The 27,384-nt window shown below is 36.8% G+C and overlaps 1 protein-coding gene across 6 annotated transcripts in view; it reads right to left on the reverse strand.

The window, feature by feature from the left end:
- Positions 1-27,384, reverse strand: part of Cd36 (CD36 molecule) — a 77,984-nt gene that overhangs the window by 30,464 nt on the left and 20,136 nt on the right. Inside the window, exons 1-3 of one of the 6 annotated variants that reach the window (XM_013350447.1) lie at positions 18,990-19,076; positions 18,239-18,369; positions 13,643-13,726 (exon numbers count right to left, since the gene is read on the reverse strand). The exons of 1 other annotated variant lie outside the window; for it this stretch is intronic. The gene's annotated coding sequence lies outside the window, so the exon portion shown is untranslated. Of the gene's footprint in view, positions 1-4,814; positions 4,895-9,389; positions 9,451-13,642; positions 13,727-18,238; positions 18,370-18,989; positions 19,082-27,384 lie in introns of those variants that run through there. 4 more of the 6 variants (XM_005358341.1, XM_013350448.1, XM_026784689.1 and 1 more) reach the window with 4 other exon arrangements.

Consider the following 27,384-nt stretch of genomic DNA (forward strand, 5'->3'; position numbering starts at 1 on the left):
TTTTTTGTTGTTGTTTTTCAAGACAGGATTTCTCTGTGTAACAGTTTCTCTCTCCTTTACACACACACACACACACACACACACACACACACACACACACACACACTTTTGTAAATAAATGCTAGAAATGATTCAGTAAAAGCATTTCCAATTCTGATAAGTAGAGCATAAAATGACCTTGAAATCACAATATTGTTTCTTCTGAACTAGATGTACCCTTATTCATCCTTTGTTCAAGTCTATGTTAAAATGCAGTTGTGAAGATACATTTTCAGAATATTCTTTTCTTACTTAATTATCCTAATGCATGTTAAGAAAGAGTTTCTATAGAAGATGGGTAGCTATACAGCACCTACTGTAGTATCCAAGTTCCTGTAGCATCCAAGTAACAGAGACTGCTCTGAAACACCTAGAAATCAATCTTAGGACACATGCATCAGTATATCGGGCAATAGAAAGATTTGGGTACAGTCTGAGTTCTGTCCGCTTCAAACTGAAGTGAGACATTCCACACATCACTGATGCTGAATCAAATTTCTTAGTAAACAAAAGTATCAAGAAATACATTTTGTTGGATCATAGTTAAGTAAATATTAATTTAACTATTTATTTTCAACTAGGTGTTGCTATTTTACAGAGTGGAAGATATTAGCTTGTCCCGCAATTGACATTTTTGGTGACTGATTTATTATCATTACATTGTGTCATCATACAGTTTCTGAATTTTCCCTAAAATTAGGGAAGATACATGTTGCTTGAGTTTTCCTTTACTTCCTTGTCATACGAGTAGTGAGGAATTCATTGTGAAATCATATTTTTTCTCATAGTTCATGAAATTAAACAGAATGTGTTTCATTGATCTGAAGCCATAAATGCTCAGTTTAGCACAGTCTAGCCTGCAGCTTGACCATCCATAGTTATCTTCAGAGAAAAGCAGTGTTTTGTTTTTGTTTTAACAACTTTCTGTAAATACAGTTATAAAGGAACACAGAATTTGGGTCTAATAAAATGACATTTTCTCAATAGCAGAGCTGTTCATGTTTTACAATAGGCCATTTCATTCAATATCTTAGATTAATTTTCCTAAAATCCATTCTTTACTGAAGATTATTATTTGCAATAAATTATTTATGGCTTGAAGCACTGAAATTTAGAAAGCAAAGAATAACCAAGAACAGAGAATTCTCTGGATTAATCTCAAAGAAGAGGGGCAAAGGGTGCAGGATCTAAAATGTCACTCATTACATACCTGTCTTGACTCTAAGGTGGATCAGCTTCTATCTCCTATCAGGTGTATTAAATACATAAATATTCCTCTTCCTGGACTTTTGAATGGAGTTTATAGTTTACAAGGTCTTTAAAAGAAGCAAGGGAAGTGTTCTTCTTCCTCTTCCTGTTGTCATAAACTTTGAAGTACAATGCCTTTCCACTACATGGGGAAGCAAGTAGAAACTGAGAGACTCAGCAAAGCCTGAGGTAGGATGAGCGAAAAGCAGTCTCTCTGGCAAGTAGGCTAAGCAGTGGTGCAAATTCTCCTGAGACTCTCTAATTGTTCCCATGTGTGCTCCAAGCTGGGTTCCCTCGGAAACTCCACCCAGAATAGGCATGGCCCACAGGTAGCACTTTCAGAGATGTGAGCAGTGAAATGTGAAAATGTTTCAGCGTCAGATTGGGACACAGAATTTACTGGATTTATCATCTACTGACAGATGAAAATTCCTATTCTACATGTAAAGCTTCTTCCACTTTACAGGAAACAAGGCCACAAGACTCTGCCAAAACTGCCATTCTCTTCATGGAGAATCTTCTGTACCCAAGAAAAGAGCAGCACCTACCCATGATAACCTTGTGTGACAATACCATGAGGGGAGATTTAATGAATAACAGGCTGAGTCTGAGTGTGAGAACGGAATTTTCACAATGTATTGTGTCCTTTTCACACATTTACCTTCCACCATGTCTACTGGCCTTTGGAGAGTCATGATTCTATAAACACAAAATATATACTCAAACCCACACACAAAGGAGTTCAGTTATCTGATAATACTTGATCATGCTGAAACAAAGGACCTGAGGCCAACTTTCTAAACTTTTGTGTAGAAATAGAACACTCAGGTTAAATTGCACATATGTTTTGGTATTAAACAAAAGCTCATAGAAGAACTAAATTGTAGAAGAAGGGAAGAACTATGGCCTTTCTTTCAGCTATGCCTCCCAGGGGTTCTAAACCACCACTGCAGAACTCAAGCATTCTGCAGAAAACTTAGAAATATCATGATAAGGTGATCTCTAATACCTTGTCTCATTGAAGTCACCAGAATCTTTTGTATTTCTCATGTCCATTTACATCTTAATAGATCATATGAACGCGAACATTTCAGCAAACATAAACAGGTGTTTCTAATGTTAATAAATCATTCTACTTAATTAAACTTAGCAAATTACAATAAAACTTGTCTTGGTGATAATCTTTTGTAAACAATAAAGAGTTTGTACTATGCACATGATACCCAAGTCATGCAAAGTAAGTCTGTCTTTTAGAGTCAGAACAAAGGAGAACTACTATCTTTCAATGATTTCTTTAGACACATTGGCTTAAACTTAACAGCAGGAAGATCTCTTCAATGAGCAACAAATTCAAAAAATATCTAGTTGATGATCCAAAAGTATTACCTTCTTTCCCAAGCCTGGGAATCAATTTTTATGGTTTCTATAAGCTGAGTTTCTTTGACAATTGTTGACAATGGATAAACAGCAATGACCTAGGCTCTGTCTCCTTTAACACATAAATGAAGTGAGACTGGAGATACAAGCCATGGGTACGAATATTTTAATAATTTATCCCTAAGTAGGAATGCTATTAGTGTTTCTTTCTCTACCCTAAATTCTACGATAGTTAGAAGGTATTCAGGCTTTGAAATCTGAAATTAAAAAATAAATATTTATTTCTAGGTTTTCATAAATTAGCTTTGATTCTGTTTTCTCTGAGTTGTAGTAAATTAAGCAAGATTGCAAGGGCTCAATAAAATCAAACATGATAAGGTATCGATAATCCCACCATAAGAAATTAAGTTTTACACATAATGAGTTTGGGGTATTATGCAATATCATTTTAAGCAACCATAATGCAGGAATAGCTGTTACTTCATGTTGTTCAGTGGCATGATTTGGAAAATCCCACTAAACATAATCATATAAAATACATAAATATTTTCAAATTTCAATAAAATGAATATGTGAATTAGTCACTCCCTCAAACCATGTTACTTGAGATTTTAGTAAGTTAACTCTAATATCTTGGATTAAATTACAAAAATAGTAATTTTCTTCTTCAGGAAATTAAGAGCAAAATAGGCAAATAACACAAATTCATGCAAAGTAATTGAAAAAAACCCACAATCTTCATTAAATATAAGAGAAACAACCAGTACATACAAAATGAATTCCAAAGTTTTCAGTACGCTCTGTACAAGCACCACTCCCATTGTTAAATTTAATTTTTTCCCCAGGCCAACCTGTTATCTGATAATCTGAACTCAGTTTATTGTTCTGCTTTAACAATTATCTTGGTAGAAAGTGTATTTTACATTATTTTTCATTTATAGACTCTCAAAGATTCCTGGAGAAGCAACTTGTAAAGCATGTAAAAGATTTTGTTCTTACTTATTCACAAAACAATATTTACAACAATGTTTTCCTACGTTTTAAAAAGGCATTACCTACTTAAAATCATCTCACAAAGGACTGAAAAGTCCTGGAACCCTTACATTTCCAAAAACAATTTAAATTAATTATAAAGAATTTATGCCATTTATTGTTATTTATAATGTTATTTAATTAGATAGTCAACTTACCTAGAATGATTTATCTATTCTTTAAACTCAAAATTATTAATTATGGAAATGACTTACTAATATTTGAAACAACTTTTTTGAATTTTTTAAAGGCATTAATTTTCCTTTTTATTTTACATTTAATATTAAATTATATACTAATACATACACACTAATTAAACTTTAGGTCATTGTTTGAAGTAACCCAGTCCTTTTTAGCCAATAAAATATCTTTGTTCATTAAAGAAAAGTGCTTGGCAAATGTATATTTAATGCATGTATATTTAATCATGTAGAGAGAAATCAAGTTCACTAAAAGTTGTGCATTGAAAGTTCAACAACAAGCCAATAACACGGAAAAGTAACAGATAACAAATTGCATACAAAACACACTGTTGGTATAAGATTAACAAGTCATTTGCAGAAACCAATCTCACTGTATCAATGCTCACTAAGAATACTCCTTGTCACCATTTAAAGGAAACATATTTAAGTAGACAATTTAAAATAGAATTCAATTTAATCCCAGCACTTGGGAGGCAGAGGCAGGCGGATCTCTGTGAGTTCGAGACCAGCCTGGTCTTACAGAGCTAGTGCCAGGACAGGCTCCAAAGCCACAGAGAAACCCTGTCTCGAAAAACCAAAAAAAAAAAAAAAAAAAAAAATCAAATTGGATTTAGATAATTTTAAATATTGAAAAATTAATGTTGACAATTACAGATGATATCAAGAATCATAAATTCAAATGTCATTAGCCACTGGACATATTTTTAATACTATTAAACAAAAATGTAAGAGCCTTGATAAACGACACATTCATTATGAAATGAAGTCTAGAAGATAGCACTGACTTTACGTAGACTCACTTTCTTTGGTATAAAAGTTGCTTTTTAAATACTGTCATCTCCCATCTATTGAAAGATAAAAAAAACTATCATTTTTATTTCTTTTTCAAGTTAAGGAAAGAAACATCTGACTTACCTTTGCAAGGCTAGGGAACTCTCCACCAACTGCTGCAATCATCTCAGAAAGCAACTGGCGAAAAGCAAAGGTCCTCAGCAGAAAACCCCTAGCCTGAATTCCTCATTACTTATGTGTGTGAGAGTTGAAACAAGCTTAAAAAAAACTCAATGTCAGAGCCCAGTTTGTGGTTTGTTGCCAGCGGAATTGAAAAAAAAAAAAAGACAAACATCACTGCTATTAAGTTCACAAGGGTCTATTTCTGGAGAAGACCCATCACCTATATTCATTTATTTTTTTTTTGACCATGTTCCCACCCAAGTAAGTCAGAGGTCAGAAAACCAGAGAACCAAACGGAGCTGATTAAGTGAGCCACCCCTCCTGTACTTTGTTTTCAAATGCAATCATTATTCCAGATGTTGGGCTGAAAGAGAGTAGAAAGTAAATTAGGGAACTCGCTGGCCTGTTACAACTAGGCTTGCAAATCCAAGTTCATAAAATGCAAAGAAGAGACCTTTTCTATACTACATAACAGGAACTTGAAGTACGTTCAGACTAATAATTTAGAAAACAATCGGAAACGCTGTCAATCAACAAGGATGACAAACAGATTTTACAAAAGGAAATGGCCTATTGTTCTAGCTGGAAGTTCTGAACTATTTATCATTTTTTTTGTTGTTAATTTTGCTGAAATTTATGAGAATGGTGAAATTATTCTCAAAACCCAAAAACCAAGATAAAACCTAAATGTCTTCATCCAAAATATAACTAGCAAAAACCACTCAAATCTAAATACTACTGAGGATGGTGTCTCAGGGCAGAAGGTATGTGTGCCTCAGTCACCTTGGGTGGAACTAATAGTATTGGTGCCTAACCAAACAGAAGACCTTGCACTTTGGGAAAAGCAAGATCCTCAAACTGAGGACTACTTTCATAAGATCCCAGGATCAGACAGGCAACCCCCTCCAGAAGGTTACTCTGGCCTAGAGCTGGCAGGGTCGCTTGAAATCTGTCTGCAAGTCCCTCCTGAAATGAAGCAACCTAGGAGGCACTGACAGGAATATATTTAGTCCACGGGCTCAGGTTTAAGATAGTCCTTGGCTTTAGATTGCTCCTGCTGTCTCCTGTAGGCATGTCTCACTCATTGGGGAGAAATATCATAGGAGAAAAACCTCAGACTCCCTGTTCACATTAATCTTGACCGAGATTTTCAGGGAGAATATACCGACATATTCATCTAACTATAAACAATAAGCCATTGAAATACTTCAGGTTTTTTGGATTTTCACTTTGATTTCAGACCACTTACTTGGGGAGAAAGATAAAATGATTTTGTGTAACCTCAATATAAATTAATTACCTTATTAATTTCAAAAGAGTTACTTAGAAATTCCAGAAAAGGAAACTATAGGCAATCTTCTTATAACTGTGACAAGGGAGGATGAAGAATATCTTAATAAATAATTTCATTGAGATTGTGTATTTTATAAATATCTGTTATGGACTTCATTCTTTTTGATATAAATACTTTTCCTCAAATTAAATTCTCATGCATATAAATATCAACACGACAGTCTAGAAACAGCTTTTCAACACAAAGGCAGAAAAGGTCCGTCTTAGAGAGAATATTGACCACTAACAGACTGTGAACACTAACAGAAAAACATATTTCCTGAAAATAGATGCCTCAGTGAACGCCGCATTTACTTGGATTGTGTTTTAGTCAGTAGTTTAATGTCATCGTCTGGCTCTCTCTGAAGAGCAAAGGGTTGCAGAGTCCATTGAACAGGCTAGAGAGCGAAGTTTACACTCTGAGGGGCCACTGGTGAATGTGCAGCCACATAGGCAACACAGCCGACAGTGCCCAAGGAACTTGAATGAGACTCAAAAAGCACACAGAAGAATCAAATGCACAACATGAATGTCAAGAAAATACAAGCTGAGCAATAAGTCGTTGAAAAATATTATGTCCATTTGAAAGTAAAGATTTGGGTTGTTTTTGTATGTCTGTATATGTGTATTTATGGAGAAAGAGGATATGTACATGTATGTGTATTTATGTATGTGCAAAACATATTCAACATATTCATACAGAGATATGTGTCCATATATTCAATGCATATGGAGGGTAGAGGGCAATTCTGTGTACGATTTGTCCATTTCTTTGTTGTTTCTTGATACAAGGCCTTTCACTGGAATTAGGGACTCGGTGACTGGGTAGGATGGAGGGCCATAAATTCCCAGCTGTCTGCCTGTCTCCATCTCCCCAGCACTGGGAGTCGAATGGCCAGGCCTGGGGTTCTTTCATGGATTCTGGCAATGGGGCTCAGGTCCTCAAACACTTTGCTTGCTGAGCTATCTCAGCAGGCCGAGATTTTCATTCTTAATGATCACTTAACCGTATTTGTAGCTGATGTGTTCTATGTGAAGTACATGTAGCCTTATAGTTAGCCATTGCAGCAATACGCAAACAGATACGCATGGCAGAATAGGAAAGTCAGTGGACGTAGGGCATCTTGGGAATGTCTCATTGCTATGAGAACACCAGTCAGATGTTTTTTTTTTATCTTTTTCTTGCTAGATAAGAATTGACTTGAGTGTGCATCAGGCGTCAAATACCAATCCTTTGGTCTGCTTTTGTCTGCTTTGTTCTGCAGTTTTGTCATGTTATACAAGAAACTCCAAAGCTATAGATGGTAGAGAAGCAGAAAATCTTTTGACATTTGATATTAAAAAAAAATTGTTTAACTAAAAAGGTTACTATTTAAAAAGTATTTTCAAACTACAGAATTTAGTATTTTATTCATTAACTTCCTCTCGTTTGCATTTAAAGGTTGTGTCATAGTTACGATGCTTCTCTTTGCTTTAAGATTGCAAAAATTAATGTGCTTTTACCCAACAGTTATGGGGTTTTTTGGATTTTTTTTTGCATTTTATTTATTTATTTATTAAAGATTTCTGTCTCTTCCCAGCCACTGCCTCCCATTTCCCTGCCCCTTACCCAATCAAGTCCACCTCGCTCTTCAGCCCAAAGAGCAATCAGGGTTCCCTACCCTGTGGGAAGTCCAAGGACCACCCACCTCCATTGAGGTCTAGTAAGGTGAGCATCCAAAAGTTATGGCTTTTTTAAAAATCCTTTATGTCAGTGCTTTAGATGGCTGATTCCTGCACTTCAGCTCTTGTGCAAAGAGGAAGTGCAACACGTTGAGTAACACAAACATTGGGACAGACTGAAGAGACAAGTGACAGATGACAAGATTTCTACAGAGACTTGTAGATGACTCATATCTGGCTCCCTCTTTATTCGGAATAGGATCTGAAACCAAGCAAGAAGTAGTCACTGTTTCGCTGATGTCTTTCCGCAGTGGAGGAGGAAGCCCGCACACCTACACCTTCAAGCTGGATGAAAAGTCCTATGGTGGCTATAACATTATGATGTATGTTTAAACAAAAATCTAGGCTGTTTGTGGTTCAGAATAGTTGACAACTGTTTATGGAATTTGAGCTGTTTCTCTCTGAGACTTCAGCAAATGAAAAGTAACATCTCTGCATAAATTGGAATATAATTGTAGTCTGTATAGGTAAGAAATATTCTTAATATTAAGCGAGTCATAAAGTGACAGTGTTGCCACATTAGGCATTTACTATCTCCTAGACATTGATCTACTTCATTTATATTCCTTCAGTTGCCCACCATGCCCCCTCAGAAATGAAAATTCTAAAGTCTTCACCGTGATGTTTGACAAAACAGAGATTAAATCCATTTTCTGGGGAAGAAAGGATACATAGGCCAGCTAGATGCCTTAAGGGAAAAAATGTTGACAATGCAAACCCAAGAACATGAGTTTAATCCCTGGAAATGATGATGAAAGTTGGAAACAGACAGCCAACATCTGCCTCTGACATCCACATGTAAGCCATGGCACACAAGCCCCACCCCCATCACATACAATAATAATACATCAAATAGAATAAATGAAAAATACATTCTTAATACCTAGTTTTATACATCCTATAAAAATTATATATTTAGGAATTGAGTAAAATCAAAGTGATATGATATTATATGAGGAAGAAAATTATGCATGCAGATTATAAACAATGAACAGGGAGTAATTAACACTCATATAAGATAAAGCTGAGTTTTAATACCCTATTAATTATATCAAAACATTAATTAACAAAGCAATGGTAAGGAAACCAATTGTCAATTATTACTTAATATTCAAAGAACAGTAAAGATCATTCATGAAGACATATTATGCACGTGTGTTGCATGTCATATGTAGAATTTTAACATATATGTGTGTTTCAATTTTCGCTTCTTTACCTAATAGAAGTATTAAAGACTGTTTCATTGATATTGAACACTTTTTTAATGAATAAACAAACATTAATATGTCGTAGAGTTGTAGTATTCTGATAAAATGTTGAAAACATAAATGAGATTACTAATATTACTTTAAAAAATTCCAAGGATCCCTTCAAATACCAAATAGGAAATACTAAAGCACACAGTAGTCTTATACCACACGACCCAAATGAATCAAAAGAGAGTGTGACAGAGCACATTAAAAACAAAATAAACTTACTTACATGCTTAATAGAAGCCATAGGAGGAGCTGTGCATAATGTAAAAGAACGAACAGATAACACCTCTCTATTTGGAAAAACTTCTCATGTGGGCATGGCTAGGTCAATATGCAAATCTCATGAAACAGAAAAGTATTGGCAGACCCAATTCTTACGTGAACAGTTTGCTAACAATTTAACTCTCTCTGGAGAGGGAAAGGGAAGTCAATGTTTAAGTTATGGGTTAAAATAATGAAGGAAATGCTAATTTCAACCTAATCTGTCAGGATGCCATTTTTGTTCATATTCTACATGGAAGATCATAAGGAGAAAAGAGAAAAGTATGTAGGAAGAGCAACTATTTCAAAGCCCAATGTGTTGAAACAGCAGGACACGGCCCCAATTAACAGCTAAGCAGAGCATTAAGCACGCAATGAGTGAAGGAAGGAAAGATTTCATTAAGTAAGTTAGCATGAAGGGTTACATGGCAGAAAGTCAAAGCAGTTATTATAATTGAGGACAAACCAATGTTCTTGCTGAGGGATTTTGTAGCAGACCCAGGCTACAGCAGAGTTCCTGAAAGAGGGATTGTTTAAAAAGAATTAATAAAAAATACATTAGTAAAAAATTAATGGTTTCCTCTGCAGTGGCCCTTGGGCTGTACAAAATAATATGCTTTGTGATTCTAAATAACATTTTAATTCTTGTGCCGTTTGAGCACTAATGGAATGGACACACATGATTAATGCATTCACACAGAAGAATCTGCTTTTCTGATTAAACATCAGGCTTGGCGGCTTTGTTCCATTTACTAAATATTCTTAATGAGACTGAAAAGTCTGTGTTATGAATGCATAAATGACATAGATATTTGTGTCTTCTGTTTGAAGACTAGAGAACAGCATTCGGTTTCTGAAAGAGTTAAATGCATGTACAGGAACACAAGCACAGTCACTGACTGTTCCCAAGACCTTGGATGGAAACCTAATTAGCTTTTCTTGTAAAGCCAAGGGAGCTGTATTCCAAGAAGGATCTGACATAACAATGGCTTATTTCACATTTCACCACATAGGAAATAGTCCGTCTTTGACGCTTCTTATTGTTGTTGAGTGAAGAAGTAGGATCCTCCTGCCCTGACTTTTAAAGAACCACCTGGCACGAACCTTGCCTCTGAGTGACAGGGAAGTTTCAGGTACTTTTATGTGGAAAGCAATCTCCAGTGAAATAGTGCCTCATTTCTCCAGACTGGCTCTGGAAGACTGATTCTTGAAAATAGCAATATCTTATGTCTCTTAAGAAACTTGAACTTCTCAAAGCAAACTCTGGAGATCTTTAAATAGTATGCTTAGGAAACTAGGAGGTTGATTCAGCAGTTAAGAGCACTTGCTGCTCTTGCGGAGGCTCCAGTTTTGTTTCCAAGCACCTACATTATAGTCTACAAGCATCCCCAAGTCTAGTTCCAAGAGCTCTGATATCTTCCTCCAAGCGTACCATGTACCTACCTGATGCAACACACACCAAGAAAGTAGCAAAAGCAAAATGGTCATAACACACAAAATAAATGAATCTGAGAAAAACAGTGTCCTTCGGATTTTTAGCATCTATCCTATTAAAAATGGGAATATCTTCAACTGGGCTCTTGGAGCTTGGCCTGGTACTTAGCTGTGGGTCTCTGCATCTGCTTCCATCAGTTACTAGCTGAAGGGTCTGTGATGAGAGTCAGTGTGTGCACCAATCTGATGATAGGAGAAGGCCAGTTCAGGTACTTCTCCATTATTTACAGGGTCTTAGCTGGGGTCATTCTTGGTGATTCCTGAGACTTTCCCTCAGCCTTGATGGAGGGGTGAGGGGCTCAATCCTGCCTCAATTTTATTTGCCAGGCTTTGTTGATTCCCCATGGGAGGCCTCACCCTTTCATAGGAGTAGATGGAGGGTAAGTTGGGGGGAGTTGGGGGGAAGCAGAAGGAGGGGAGGGAGAACAGTGGTTGGTATGTAAAGTAAATAAAACATTTAAAATAAAAAATTGGAATATCTTATGCTCTAAGAATTTTTTTCAGTTTCAACAAAGTATATTTGCGAACAATATAGGCTTATATATTATATTGATATAATGTTGTTGTATGACATTTAAAATATATAGAATGCTTATCACATATGTCATAAAACCTTCAGAACAAAATGTTTTTCTTGTAATGCTATGAATCATTTACATGTCTTGGTTTCATATTTTTATAAAGCATCCTAGAAAATATTAGACTCCAGAAGACTGAGAAGTAGCAGGTTACCATGACATGACATGTAGATTCTAAGTTCAGAATCAGCCTGCGTGGTATTTGCAATGGATGTACTGACCTGCTTGGATGAAAGACTTTCAAACATTGTGGGGAAGAGGAGAAAATGTTCCCTTTGAAATAGCGCCTACTGAACTGTGAATAACGGAAACCCCACTAACTCACTCGTTCTTGTTTCAGCCCTGACTTCATAGCAGCGACTTTCGTGTTTGCTTCCCATGTTTGAACACTGACAGTGATTTGGGCATTTCACCTTGTGGGTTACAAAGAAAGAAACATCTTTCTGTCTCTTCGGGGTAGGTATAGATATCGTGAACCTGATTTTATATCAATGTCTGTCAACCCCATTGTGTTCCATACTCCTGCATGGAACTTTCCTCTTTGGTTCCTGGCTATAACTTAAGGAAACAGTAATGGGCTATGGAATTTTATGAGCTGTGTAATGTTACCTTGAAATGAGTCTACCTGGGGTGCAAGTTCTGTGACTTTTGCACTACTTGAGGAGAACAAAATTTATGCTAGACTTTCAGGACACAGCCCTGTTTTCTGGCTCTGGAAGCCTACAGTCTCTCAGCTGTAGTTAACATCCCATCTAATAACCCCATTCTATTCTTTAATGCCTCCAGCCCATGCCTGAAAGTATAAGGTCTGCAGCTCATGGAATCGAAATATACTTTGTGATGCTATGGACTACTGTCTTCGTTAGTAATAAACTGCTTTGGTGCTCTAAATGGGTATGTTGAGGATGTCAAATGTCTTTCCAAGCTCTATGTATATGGCTTGAAGCGTGATCCTCCATGTGTTCTAAGAACTAAAAATAATTTCTGGATGTGATCCAAGATCATTGCTGGGATGTTTTCCTCTCATTTTCAATAACTCCTTGGGGGAAATTTTTATAATAACACTAGTTGAAAGGAAGAGGATGAGAGTAAGAAAATTTAAAGTGAAAAAAAAAAATTCAGCCAGAAACATGATAGTCACGTTTTATGCTAACCTAAATAAAAGCCATGAAGATAAGCATCCTAGAAGACAGATTCCATAGATAGCTTCCAGACTGGTCTTAGTTCCTTCTTATCTTTTTGTCCTAGCTGCCTTATATTTACTGTCCTTGTTTATTTTTGACTATTTGACATCTTGTTTTGAACTTAATTTTCTTTCCCCATGACATCTGCTTCTAAGTATGTGAATTTGGGAGTACATCCAAAACAATGTATTACAAGTCCACACACACACGAGTACAAGCTCTTAAGTGAGAGGAAGCCGTAAGTTCCTGTAGTCCTTGACTCTGTTTATAGCCGTGCTCATTTTATCCACCTAACAGATGTTTCTGTTTTACTGCTCTCTGCCTTCCAGGGGCAGCTCACCCCATCTAAACAGTGTGAAACATCTTTTAGCCAAAACTCCAGCTTCTTTTGCTGCTTCCTGCCTTGAGCTCATACATATCACTCTATTCTAAATCAAAATTAAAAATTGAACATGGGATGTCATTTGGGTGGAAAAAAACTGTGGTATTTTGGTGCAAATTATTGGTGTGAAAAATCTTTCTTTCTCTTTATAAAATGACTTTCCATGACTACATTACACCTTCCAATTTCATCTAATTTCTATGTAAATTTCATCTAATGCTATGTAAATAAAATTAAAATGTAATAATGACATATAATCTGCTTTAGAAAGATCTAATGCATGAATGTATTCTGAAGATTTGCTTTTATATATAAAGATAAAGTTTAATTTGACCAGATTAACCCACCACAATTCTGTAAGTCATGACCTTTAAAAATGATGTCAATATTTCAGATATTTTTCTAGCTAAAAGAAAGATAACATTTCTTCCAGATTAATACCCTCAGATCTTTGATAACATAATGATAACTTTCTGTTCTAATAGTTATATGCCACTGGTTATCTTGCAGAGATGACCTTTGACACTGCATGGAGAATTAGCATCAAAAATTTACTTTTGGGGAGTGTGGTGGCACTCACCTTTAATCACAGCTTTTGGGAGGCAGTGGCGGGCAGTCTTCAAGGCCAGCCTGGTCTATAGAGCAAATTCCAGAATACCCCAAGCTACACAAAGAAACAAAATCAAACAAAACAAAAAAACATTATTTTTTTTTAAAAAATAAGCATGTGTAGTATATATGCATGTGTGCATGAGATGGTCCTTTATGTGGTAATAAGCCAGAGGCTGATGCTGTATGTCCTCACCAATTGCTCTTCACATCATTTTTGGGGGAGAAAGTCTCTTATTGATCATCGAACTCATGGTTTCTGCTAGTCTGGCTAAACAGAAAGCTGCAAGGATCTGCCTCTTCTTTCTAGTGCTGGAATTATACATTTGAATTACTGTTCTGGCTTTTGCGTGGGTGCTGGGGACCTGAAGCTCCAGTCTTAATGCTTGCACAGAACTTAGAGAACTTAGCCTGATCACGTATACTTAAAACAAACAAACAAAAACCAACTAATTTATAAACAATCACTTAATTCCCCTTGTGTCGTCAAGAAGTCTGTTTGAAATAATAGTTATCTTTTTAAAAAACAGAAGAAAAAAGGAAAATATTTGTATACATAATAAATTCTATAATATACAAATCTATAGGCAACAATATACAGTAAGATCATACATTACTATATTTCAAAATTTTGTGGTTTTTTTCAGAGTACATTAGTGTCGCTGCCACAGAAATTGTACACCTCCAAGTTCAATTTATGAGTAACAAGGTAGAAAGACACACGACACACACCTTCAACATATTCACTGGTATTACTTCTTTAATCTGTATCATATATCCCAGAGTTTAAAACACTAACTAGAATATAATTTTATCCAAAGATTAATTGAATGGATACCAAATAGCCTAAGTGTCAAGGTATGCATTTAGAAAGGCATGATTGTAATAAATACTTGCCTTATCCACTTATTTTACACGAAATTGAAAAATTTACACTTGTAAAGTTTTTGACTTATACATACAATGTGACCAGATATAGTTTGGCTTAAACAAAAACTGAATATGTTCAATATATATCATATGATTACTCTATATTAGGAAATACTTATATGCATAACTTGAATTATTCTGCTCTATAAGATATTTCTTATCAATATCAAATATCAATATCAAAGAAATGACATGTTTCTCCTAAGTATTTTAAATGAGTCTGCATGCAAATTCTGTGTATGTATTAATCATCATATATTGATTGAAGGATATTTTCTAAAAATTGTTAAAGCAATTAACAGTGTGAGCCTTAAATGAATATCATTAAAAGGTTGCATACAGGTTGCTTTGATTTGGCTTATTGCAAGTCCTCTGTGTCCTGATTCTGGCAGCCAATCTTTTGTTCCCATATAGACTGGCATACAGATGGATGACCTTGTAAGGATAGGCGGAATCTTTTACAGTGGCAAGTGCTCTGAAATAATCTCGATCTTTTTGAAAAACAATGAGATATTAGCTACTAAATACTCCTCTGCGAAGGGGAAGCATCATCACTTCTTTTTTTTTTTTTTAAAAATAAGCATGTGTAGTATATATGCATGTGTGCATGAGATGGTCCTTTCTGTTCATTGGAATCTTAAAAATAAGATGTTAAATCTTATATTTGTTATAGAAAGTATGAATATTCAATACACTCACCAAAAAATGGTGTAGAAAGGAAGGCTTCAAAATGAGTAAAAATGAGTTATAACATGTCAGGAAGAAACAAACATGACCAACAGACAGTTTTCTGAAACTTTTGATGGCTTTCCTAAAGGTGGCAACTCTATCAGTTCTTGAAACTTCATTGTAAACTGTTCATCAGGTACAGACGTCAAACTGTCAAGGGAGTGGGAGGGAAGTTTGGGAGGAACTAGGAGGAGTAGAGAGAGGGAAAACTGTGATCAGGGTATATCATATGAGTTGTATGAGAAAAGAATCTTTTGGTTTCTTTGTTTTCTTTTTGAGATAGGATTTTTCTGTGTTGCCCTGGCTGTCCTAGAACTTACTCTGTAGACCAGGATGGTCGCAAACTCAGTGATCTACCTGCCTCTGCTTCCCAAGTGCTGGGATTAAGTGTGTGAGCCACTACTGCCCAACTAGGAAACTATTTTTAATATAAAGGGGAAGTACTTATGCAATGTATGATCTGCTTGGTGAAAGTTCATTGGGATCTTAAAAAGCCCTGGGTTAGGCTTTCAAAGACAGTTAACTCCAGGAAAGCAGCCCACAGTTCTATGTTTATGCTTGTTTCCACCTGTGAGTTGTGGCTTATTACCATCTACAGAGGCACCATCTATCTGAGTTAATACCCTCAGCAATCCACAGATGCTATTTGAGGAGTCATGAATACCAAATAGGTATAAAAATAATGAATGTGTTAATTGTGACATTTTCTGAAAAAACCTGAGTCAAACTTCTGCTGCTTCTCTCAAGAGAAATATTAACCGGGTGAGATCTTAAATATCAAAACAAAAATGCACAAATGATAATGCCCAGGAGAAAAGAACGGTAAATAGAGCCTGTGGTGTCTGGCCTCAGGAGAGCCTTTGCCTCTGCCTGTGCTATTGATAGTGATAAACACAAGGTTGGAGTTAATACAGAGATAAGGGAAGCACAGCATTCATATAGGAAGGGGTGCAAGGAAGAGCTCAGCTTCTGTATGGCATAAATATGGATAAGAGTAAGGCTATTCCTTGAACCTGATAGTAGAGCTCGCCACAAAAAGACACAGGCATGAGGGGCTACACACACTGAAACATACTCCCTCGAGGAACTGCACAACGAAGAGAAGAAGTCTCCCTAGTGCCTTTGCAATGACCTCTAAAATGTACTCTACAAATAATTCTGATTTTGAGTATAGCTTATTACATTGTTATTAAAGTAAAGTCTTAAGGAGGAATTATACATAAATATACATCTATATGGTCTGCAAATGAGTTAGTAATGTAAAATAAAAATAACAAGTAAGTTATACCATATATGTAGAATATGTAAATAGAACTATTAAGTCAAATTTATAAAACACTTGATATAGCATCTAAATAATATACTGCACTAATTTTACTCTCTTTCAGTTTTAATGCACCATGCTTAGTTCTCTCTATATATCCTTATCTACTTGTTTCTACATCTATCTTATCATCGTCTATCTATCTATCTATCTATCTATCTATCTATCTATCTATCTATCTATCCTATAACTATATTTATATATATGGAGAGAGAAACAATAAAATAACAAAAAACACTATAAATTTCAAATCAAACATAGGATTAAAAATTAATTTCATATAGGTGTAATCTATTATAAATAGTTATTTTCAAATTTTAGTCCATTTATTCTAATTTCATAAATAATAAAAATCCTGAGATTTATAGAAGGGATTATCTGAGTATTCCTGCCTACAAAATATGGAGATTTAGCAGAATGCCAGCTAAGGTTGCACTCACTGATAACTTGGGTTGCCATAGCAAGCCCATAGTCACTGAGTTCCTAAGCAACCCAAGGCTCCACAGACTGCGTATACTTAGGACTCCACTGGTCTTTCATCATCTCTGCACAACAAATATCACTGTGGTGCTACCAAACTCAGTGAAAGATTCCTTGATTATCCAATAGAACAGCAATCTTCACAGGTTCCCTGTTCAGGTGGTCTTGCAGGTTATGAAACAGTATTTGCACTGAGAATTATTTGAATATTTACAGTGCTAAGTGCATAAAATTAAGTATAGAAAATGATCAGTTTCTCGTATGAATTGGGCAGATAAGTGCTAATAATTCAACAAAAAAATACAGAACACAATATCAAGCTCTTCTGGGACACTCATTTGCATAAGGTTGGAATTAATGATTTATTGTCCTTTAATAGAAAACATGCTTTGTAGCATTAATATACGCTAAAACATTTCAATTCGTATTTAATAATTATAGTTTTAGGCAAGCTTGTTCATTTAAAGCAGAAATTATCTGGTATTGAGCACTCTAGATTGTCTATAGTATGAGAGCAGTGTTATTAGTTACCTAAGGGACAAACTATGCTTATCACTGGAAATATTCAAAGATTTAGATGCAAGCAAAGCTTTGATCTTTGAAAGGCAATAGTATTTTTTCTCTCCTCCGGTCTACAAACACATTCAGCTCTACTTTCCCCCAGTGCCCACTGAGGCTAATTATTCCAGCTGCCCTCTATTCTAATCCCCTAGGCCACATTGCCAACTATTTAATATAACCACAGTAAATCTGTGCAAATATTGCTATAGAGCATTGCATCACAATGAAAGTCATAACATAAAGCATTAAGTTCGCGAAATGATGGGATGTTACCAATAAAGCAACGGTGCCAGAAATTTTGCCTGATTCCAGTACTGGATTTGATTTCACATGCTGCCCATTGTCAGCAAATTATTACCAGGAAAATATCGTAGTGGTGATTTGCAAATTGAGAAACATTTCTAACTTAAGTTGGATATTTTAGTATTACTCATGTAGACTATTGACTATTTCATCAATGTTTAAGCAGCTTATGTTAAGTGAATTACATTGCAGTGATGAAACATTTAACTTGAGACGATAAAAAAAAAGTTGCTAAATCACCTCTCAAATAGTTCACAGAGATGACCTGTTGGCGTACACCATGCCAGGAAAGTCGGCAGCAGAGAAAGAGCACTGTGACCTCTGCTTATTATCGTCGGTCACCAGAAGCAAGGACGGATATGTTCTTCTTTCTGAAAGATTCCAAAGACAACCACTCTGCTGTGAAATCTTACCAGGCTAAAGCCTCCTTGATAGTATTTATTCCTTCTTTAGAGAGGAAAGGGCCACCTACATTTGTCTTCTTAGGACAGATGAATGGACAGGTGATAGACAGACAGACAGACAAATATGTTATATATAGTATAGATTTTGTATATGATCGATGACAGCTAGATGATAGATAAATGACAGAGAGCTGTGATTTGCCCCCTAAACACCATTAAAATGTCCCTCTAATTAAATGAGTATATATATATTTATATATTAAAGGACTTAAATAATCTTAGAGATTTCTGGATCATCCTTTCTCACTTAGTAACAGACATCACTGGTAAGATTACAGTTAAAACAGTAGAGTTCACCAAGTATCGACTTTTTTCTTAATTAAAAGTTTAATCAGGATGCCGGAGTGCATATACTACTTCCCACTATTCCCTCTCTGTGACAAGAGAAAAACCCAATTATACTCTAAACTGTACAAGAACAAAGAACATAATTCAGCAAAGCAAAGGATTTTAGTTTTGCAGGCATAAATTGTGATCATTAGATCTTTAAGGTAGGTAATTTTTACTTATTACACATAAGTAATTACCAGTTAGAAGTCCGAGGATAGAGTCCAAGGCCACAAGAAGAGCTGTCAAAATGCAGTAGCATGTTACAGTGCTACACGAATAACTCCGGTCCTGTTTGCCCTAAGTGCCTGGTCAAATTACTGCTGCTTGCATGTAGCCCCACCTCCAAGTATCAAAGAATGGCTGTGGGATTTTGATTGACACTCCAGTGAAGCTGTGGAGTTTGTAAACCAAAGAGAGCTTGGCACCCTGAGTTTGTTAACTTGTCCAGCTTGAAAATGAGCTACTCTTTGAAATGAGAGAGGGAGGGAGGGAGGAAGGAAAAGAGGAAAGAAGGGAAGGGAAAGAAGGAAGGGAAGGAGGAAGGGAGGGAGGAAAGAAAGAAAGAAAGAAAGAAAGAAAGAAAGAAAGAAAGAAAGAAAGAAAGACTCTCTAATGTTTAAAAGAGCAGAGGAGCTACCAACAGATCCCTCTCCAGGGAAAACCCACTTATATCCTCAAAGCAATTCCTTTGACTGCATTCTGCGTCGTACGTAGGACAGTTATCTCAGAAAGATATGAGTGCTCTTATCTTGGAGAAGAAGAACACTACATTCAAGGACAGTATTGTTTGTGAGGACAGCGTTGGAGAAAGTCCTGCAAAACGACCAAGCTCAGACTGAAAATAATTTTGATCCTCTTTTGTCACATGTAAGACTGAAGATGATAATATTTGGTGAGTCTAATTTGCATGCATATATGTATCAAATAATATACTTGATAAATAGCAAAAAATATGAAAAATAAAGATACTCTAAAACCATGAGATCATTATAATAGATGTGCAATAAGACTAAGTACTGATGATTTTTCTCCCTAATCATTTAAGGCTCTGAATCTCCAAGGATCAGTATTGATAATATTCTTCCATGGGTTAATTTGTTTTGTGATCCATTTGTGCTCAGAACACTGCCACAGAGAGGAAGGAAGCAGATATCTATTTTGCAAGTTGTTCTTTAGGAAGTTGACTGTAGTTTTCCAGGAACCATAGAAGAGTCCAGTGTGACCTCATGATGTGTGCATTTTCCCTAACATAGAGCAGCCAGTCTGGAGCTGGTTAACTGCGAATACCTCACAACTTACCTTCATCTCCTCACAAGACTGATATTAAAATATGGAGCATGAAAAGTTCAATGGAGAAATGGTTCCAAAGCTTTATTAATTGAATAGGACTGGTTCTAAACCACACCCTCACATAACAGGCTTCAAAGAACTTGACCAAGCGGAGTTGTCAAAAGCCTGGCAGGGGCTCTGCTTGTTATCTGCTTGCTGATTTTATCGCAGTCATGGCTGCCTGTGCTCAGAAGTTCGGTTATCCGTAGTTAGCAAATTAAGCACAAGCCTTGAAGGAACTGCCTTTTGTTGAATCTGCCGACACTGTCAAGCCAATGTATAATAGCTTCTGTCGGTAGCTCACTTTCTAGAGATGACTCTGAGGCTGAGAAGACTTTGTTCCTAAAGACTTGCTGGATATGGGACCGGTGGATGGTGCTCAACAGGTTGTATTCTTGCTTATCAAACACTGAGGCCTGGGTTAGACACCTAGCATGAAATAAAATGGGCACGGTGGTGTATGTTGGTAGTCCTACCACAGTGGAAGTGAAGGCTGGATGATCAGAATCAGAAGTTCAAGGTAACTCACTGCTATATAGCGACGTCAGTGACAGTATGGAGTACAGGCAAAGCCATCACAAACAAACAGACAACACTGACAAAATGAAGAGCACAAAGTATTAAAGAATACGGGGGTCTCAATGTCAAGAAGTCCACACGTCTGCAGACAGGACTACTTGCTCCTCCAGTCTGCAGCCCTCTCATCTCCTCTGCCTGTGAGGCATTTCTCTTCTGCCTATTCTCTTCCCCTTAGCCTCATATTACACGAGGTGATAGAGATGTGGGAACCCATTGTCTAATCCTGGGCATCGAACAAAGGACGCTTTAGAGGTCTGAGGATTAAGAAACATTTCCAGTCTGGCACCTTAGCATCTAGAGCAAGACATGGAGAACCACAGAGACAGCTGACCTGAGTTAGTGGGAACTCGGGACCTGATAGCTGGGGAACCTGCACGGGACCGAACTAGACCCTCTGAATGTGGGTAAGTTATGTGGCTTGATCTGTTGGGGAGTCCCTGGCAGACACTCCAGGACACATGTTGGGTTCATGAACTGGCTTTTTGGAGCCCATTCCCTATAGTGGGATACCTTTCTCAGCCTTGACGGAGGAGAGGAACTTGGTCCTGACTCATGTTGGAATACCAGACCTTGTTGACTCCAAGCAAGGCCTTATCTCCTCTGAGGAGTGGATTGGGGATGGGAAGGGGAAAAGATGGGAGCAGAAGAAGAGCAGGAAGGGCAACTTAGGATGGTATATAAAATGAAATGCAGTTATTTTTAAATAAAAATATGAAAAAAAAGAAAATACAGAAATAGACAAAAAGAAAGAAAGAAAGAAAACAGAAAGGAAGGAAGGAAGAAAGAAAGGAAGAAATAAAGGAAGGAAGGAAGGAAGGAAAGAAAGAAAGAAAGAAAGAAAGAAGAAAGAAAGAAAGAAAGAAAGAAGAAAGGAAGGAAGGAAGGAAGGAAGGAAGGAAGGAAGGAAGGAAGGAAGACAGATAGACAGATTTGGAAGTAGCCTCATGATGCTGAAAGCCCACAAGCAGAGTATGCCTCCTTGTTTCTACGGTGCCATGTTCTCCTCTTGATCTCTCCTTCATCTTCTTGTATCCAAGTTTCTGCCCCAAGCTTTGTTAAGCTTTGGTAAAGCCTTGTTCTTCTTTTCTGTCATGTCAGCATTTGGTTCTGGTGACACAGATCACCGATCCACACCTCTGGGATAATTTACATCTCTCTGGAATTTCTAGGCTTTGCCAGTTGTACTTTCTTGCTTAAACTTTCTCCGTTAGGTGGGTGTTAAAATTATTTTTAATTTTAGAAATTTCTTCTAAACATTTAAATTAAGCTGCTTCCATTGACATATCCTTTTTCATCCTCCTCACATGAGACAACTGGAATTCTAGAAAAGTTAGAACACTTAAGAGAGAGAGTACACAGGGCCGAGCAGTGCTGCCATGACCTTTCAGAGTTGGAGGTCAGCTAGTTTTCATCTAGCTGTGATAGGAAGAAGGGAGGGAGATGGCACTTAGTCATCTCTAGAGGGATTTAGAAATTGCTTGCAGAAGTTCCCAAGAAGAAAACCACTTGATTCGTGACTTCAGAATATATGAGAGACCAGTCATTATAAATTAGTTCAACACCCCAATCACATACTGTTAGAAATTGCATGCATATTTAGAATTTGAGAAGAGTTCAATTGAGATGCTAAATATGCTAACTTTATATAAAAAAATCTTGTGAAAAATTAATAATTAAGGGTAAGTGGCGAACACACTGAATACATTTACAAACCTTTCATTTTGATACTTGGTATCTTGAAAACTATAAAGAAAGTCCATTTGAATTTAGGAAGTGAGGGAAAATGTGTGGTATTGTTATAAAATTATGCCAATTTTAATTAAAATGATGAGGACAAAATTAAAGAGGAATATAAATAACTGAAAACACCTTATTATTTTATATTTTTTGAGACAGGGTTTCTCTGTAGTTTTGAAGCCAGTCCTGGAACTAGCGCTTGTAGACCAGGCTTGTCTCGAACTCACAGAGATCTGCGTGCCTCTGCCTCCAATGTGTGCACCACCACTGCCCGGCTGCACCTTGGGTGTTTAAGCAGCTTCAGGACTGTGCAGTTTCTTAGGTAATGTAATATTTACTAAGATCTTAGCATACTTCTATATGCCTTACTTTAGATAAACCAGAGCATCTCACAGTGAGTGGCAAAATGATAGAAAGCTAACACTCACCATCAGGCCTATGGAAACAAACAAGCAAAACACTGAAGATAAATGAAAGCAAATAAAACAGAGAATAATTATTCCAATGAAAAGAAATCGAATGTCACAGAGGACTTTCTGTAAATATTTTAAATCTCAGAAGGAAAAAGTTATTCTAACAAAAGTCCTGTTTTTTCACCTACTCTACTTGTAGTCTGAGGGTCGCTTGTGTTCTAGGTCTCTGCAGAGATCGTTCAAAAATATTCTTTTGGTTTTCCCACCCCTTTCTTTTTAATACCTTTCTTGTCCCCACAGTTTCCTCATTTTTAAATTCCCCAGACACACTGCCTGAACCGAAGGCTCTTCTGGTATAAGACATTCATGAGCTCAAGTGACCTTCCCAGAAGCCAGGCTAGCATGGGGCAGTGTGAGGCCAGAGCATATTCTCATGCGGAAACCACTTCCTGGCCTTTGTCCCTCGTTTGTCCTGGAGCCTTTCCTCCTATTGCTCAACTCAATTAGGCAACAAGAAAAAGCAGGTGGCTCCCCCAGTCATAGAAGGGATGCTTATCGTCCCAGCACAAGGACTGGGCTCTTTTACCTCTAACTTAATTGAGCTGCACCTTATGCCAACGTCCAAATATTTGGATATGTGAGTAAAATTTCAGAATAAGACCAGTAGGGAGATAACATTGTAAACAAGACAGCAAATTACACATAAATGTTGTCTTGTAAGCTTTCTTTCCTGTGGCTCAGCAAAATTAAATCTATTGTCATGAGGGTTTTAAAAAAGTCTCACAGATTCTGCACAGAGACAGAATCTGATTGAAAAAAATCGGTGTCACGGTCGTGAAGAGCGCTGACATATAAATTACTGCACCAGACTTCACCTCTATGCCGAACTATTTGCAAAATGGTAATAACCCTTCCAGGACCACGTTTGTTAAATGACCTAAGCTGTGTTATGTTGGACTAATGGTTAGTCAAGAGGGTGCTTTTCCATGCTAGTGAGCACCCCAGAATCAAGAGGGTGCTTCCCCATGCTAGTGAGCACCCCAGAAACAAAAGTGTCATGTAAATAATCTTGCTATCAGCACTGGGAGGTAGCATTATTTCCCCAGTAATAAACATGGCAAGAGTGATGCTGTGAGGTTGGGAAACTTAGTGGAGTTGAGTGACAAGTGAAAAGCTTGGTGTTTGGTTCAGACTGATTCCCCAAACCACAGTTCTGCCCGAAACAATGCAGGAAAATATAGGAAGGCAGTCTTTAAATTTGTGCTTCTCCTTACATGACTCATCAAGTTGTGCTATACATGATAAAAAAAGTAATCTTATAATACAAAAATAAAATTCTGTCTAAATTGAGATCATTTTTGTATAACAATACATTTCCAAGTCTTTGAGTTGATACTTTCTACAATATTGTGTTGCCCTAAAGAAAATAATTGCTATGTATTAAAATTTTGAAATGAAATAAAAATTTTAAAAAAATTAATTCTATCTTTCCATAGAGAAACGGAATGGTCCTCCTAACTAATAGAATGTGAACCAGCAAGTTTGCTTGGATGAAAAAAGAGGTATTAATAGATGCAAAAAGTGCCCTTACTGTTTTAGGGAAGGCAGAATTGTCAAAAACCGTCTTTGTAATGACTGTGTATCATCTATTTAAGCAGAAAGAGATTTCAGAATCATAAACGCAGGTCTACAATAAGATGAACTTATATTCTTCTACAGTTCGTTTTTACCCCACACCTCCATTCTGTCTGATCCAGTGTATTTTCTATTATCATTGACAAGAAACATTAAAATATTGAGAATTTTAATCATTTTGTCTCTAAAACTCAAACCCTATTTTTCTCAACAGATATCACATTATTGAAGACAGGAAGACAATACAATTTTTCTAAATTTGATGTTATGATATTTCTTTGTCCTTGCGATGGGTACTTTGCAAACAGTAGCCATTTTTTCCTTGACTTAATTGCACCTTTCCAGGGTATTGAACACAATCCTGAGATCAGAAGATCTATGAATAAGTATCTAGCGCAGATGCCTCCACTCTTTACCAAGCCAATGCTACTTCAGTGTTTTTTACTCTCTGAAAAACAACACTTTTGCTTGAGATCCCCATCCTTGGATGAAAGGCAAGGGCAATCAATCTTCAGCAGAATCACAATGACACTTTTTAAAAATGGAATAGTAGCATAAGGACTGTGTCTTGCTCCTCCCCCCAGTTGTTTCCCCAGTTTTCAGATTATGAATATTCAGTCCAAAAACAGAACAGAGAGTAGGCGAGACCAGCTTTTCAATTAATACCACACAATAGCATGTTTGAAAAGTAAGACAAGTGAGCTCAGAAGTTAGCTGAGAGATCAACAAAAATTCTAATCTGATAAATACATTCAGAGACACATTAAAGCCTTAATCTGTTCTAGAAGATTAGTTGGACCCAAGTATGAGGAAGTCAAATTATCAGTAAATAAAATAAAGCCTAATCTGATTGTATTAGCATAGCAGTTGATGGGACTGAAAAAGGCAGGTGAACTTGTTTGACTTAAAAGCTCCCATCTGTGGGTACAGGGTTACAGACTAAAATTAGTTCACATATATTGGTATAGGAAAATGGATGAGATGATCAGAGGACACATGGATGCCCGGCTATGACCCAGCATGGCTCATGTACTGAAAAAAAAAAAAAAAAGGTGGTCACTGGATGATTCCAAAATTGGAAATTGCTACCAAGACTCCCTATTAACACAGCCTTCTTACTAAAGTATGTATTTTCATCTTTGCCTGAAGTTCTCAGTAAAATGCAATTAATACAATTTAGAAAGACGAACGTCCATTTGCCCAAAACTGTAGATGAAAATCAGGACAAAAGCTGAGAAATGGTTTAGAAAGCAGACGGACTAATGATTAGCTCAACAGACCCCCAAAGTATCAGATTTTCAGTCCTTCACCTAGAGTAGATGCCAAAAGAATGTGTCAAGTAATCTTACGAAAGACAATGGACTAACAATAAAAAAAAGCCAGGTAGATCAGGGTCTAAGCTAGTACACTTGAGGAACTCTGAAATTCCAGCTCATTTCCACTGCCAACATGGCCTGTCTATTTTCCTGCTGGGATTTCTGTTTTGAACCAGACAGTAACATGAGAACAAGAGGCTCAGCTAGATAAATAGTGTTATGAGATCGTGTCTGAAAGGAATACAAGAACAATTCTACACACAGACTCCTTCTCCAGCGCTGGTTCCTGGGTACTGACAAAATGCTCATGATAGGATTACTTTGTAGTGAAATGGAGCAGGACAAGGGAAAACAATGTTGCTGCATTTTCTAGTTTTAAAAACATACAAAAATATGTTTAATTATTTGAGAATTTCACACAGTATATTTTAATCCTATTCACCCCACTCGTCTTCTTATTCCTTTAAGATCAGTGACCTCCATAGCCTGCTCACAACTTTCCAAAGTTTATGTCTTATCTATTTAATTTTTGGAATCTGCCTATTCCAATTACTATTAGCCACATACTTGTGTTGTGTAGCCTTCTACTGGAGTATGATGGACCCTTAAAGAAAACTGATTCTTCCTTTCCCAGAAACCATTAAGCATCACTAGCTCCTTTGTAGTTGCTTTTGAATATCATTCTTTCTTATAAATGCCTGATCTTAGCTTGGTTTGTTGCTTGTCAGTGTTTCTTAACTAAGTTATCCCATCTACCTTTTGTCTCTAGACTTTCATCTCTATTCGATAATCCTTGCCTTCTTTCCTCCCCATGGCTCTTTGGGTATTTGGGTGGCTGACCCCTGTGTCCTCTTCTCCTTCTCCTGTTCCCCCTTTTCTCTTGTTTATTCTCTCTGCCTGCCAGCCCCACCTGTTTCTCTCTCCTGCCTAGATATCATCCGTTCAGCTTTTTATTAGACCAATCAGATGTTTTAGACAGGCAAAGTAACACAGCTTCACAGAGTTAAACAAACTCAACATAAAGGAATGCAAAGCATCTTTGCCTTATTAAACAAATCTTCCATAGCACAAACAAATGTAAAACATCTTAAGTAATATCCCACAGCACACCTCAGCTAGGGGTAATGATTCATATGTCACTTCTCCATCCACTCTGGGATGTTAACTAACTGCTGTCTGTTGTGAGTGCGGAAGTCCTGTCTTGCTCAGAAGACATCCTTTTGCTCAAGGCCTTCTTGGTTCCGAGCTCTTCAATCTTTTCCTTCTCTGTTCTCTAAATGTTCCCTGAGCTTTGGGGAGTTGAGTGTGATACAGAGGTCTCATTTGTGACTGAGCATTCTTTAAGTTGATACTATCATTAGTGGTGGTGGGAGAGACGGGAAAATGCAGGAGAAATGACTGGAACTGCCTCAGATCATAGAACATTACATAATATTGTTCAAACATGCATACACTTTGAAAACTCCAATAGCTACATTAAACATTCGAAGTAAACAGGTGATATTATTAATAATATGCTAATTAATCCAGTATAATTATGATACCATTCCAGCATATAGTCAATATAAAAATTAATCAATGCA

This window comes from Microtus ochrogaster, chromosome 26, assembly GCF_000317375.1.
Source record: "Microtus ochrogaster isolate Prairie Vole_2 chromosome 26, MicOch1.0, whole genome shotgun sequence".
Classification (NCBI taxonomy): Eukaryota; Metazoa; Chordata; class Mammalia; order Rodentia; family Cricetidae; genus Microtus; species Microtus ochrogaster.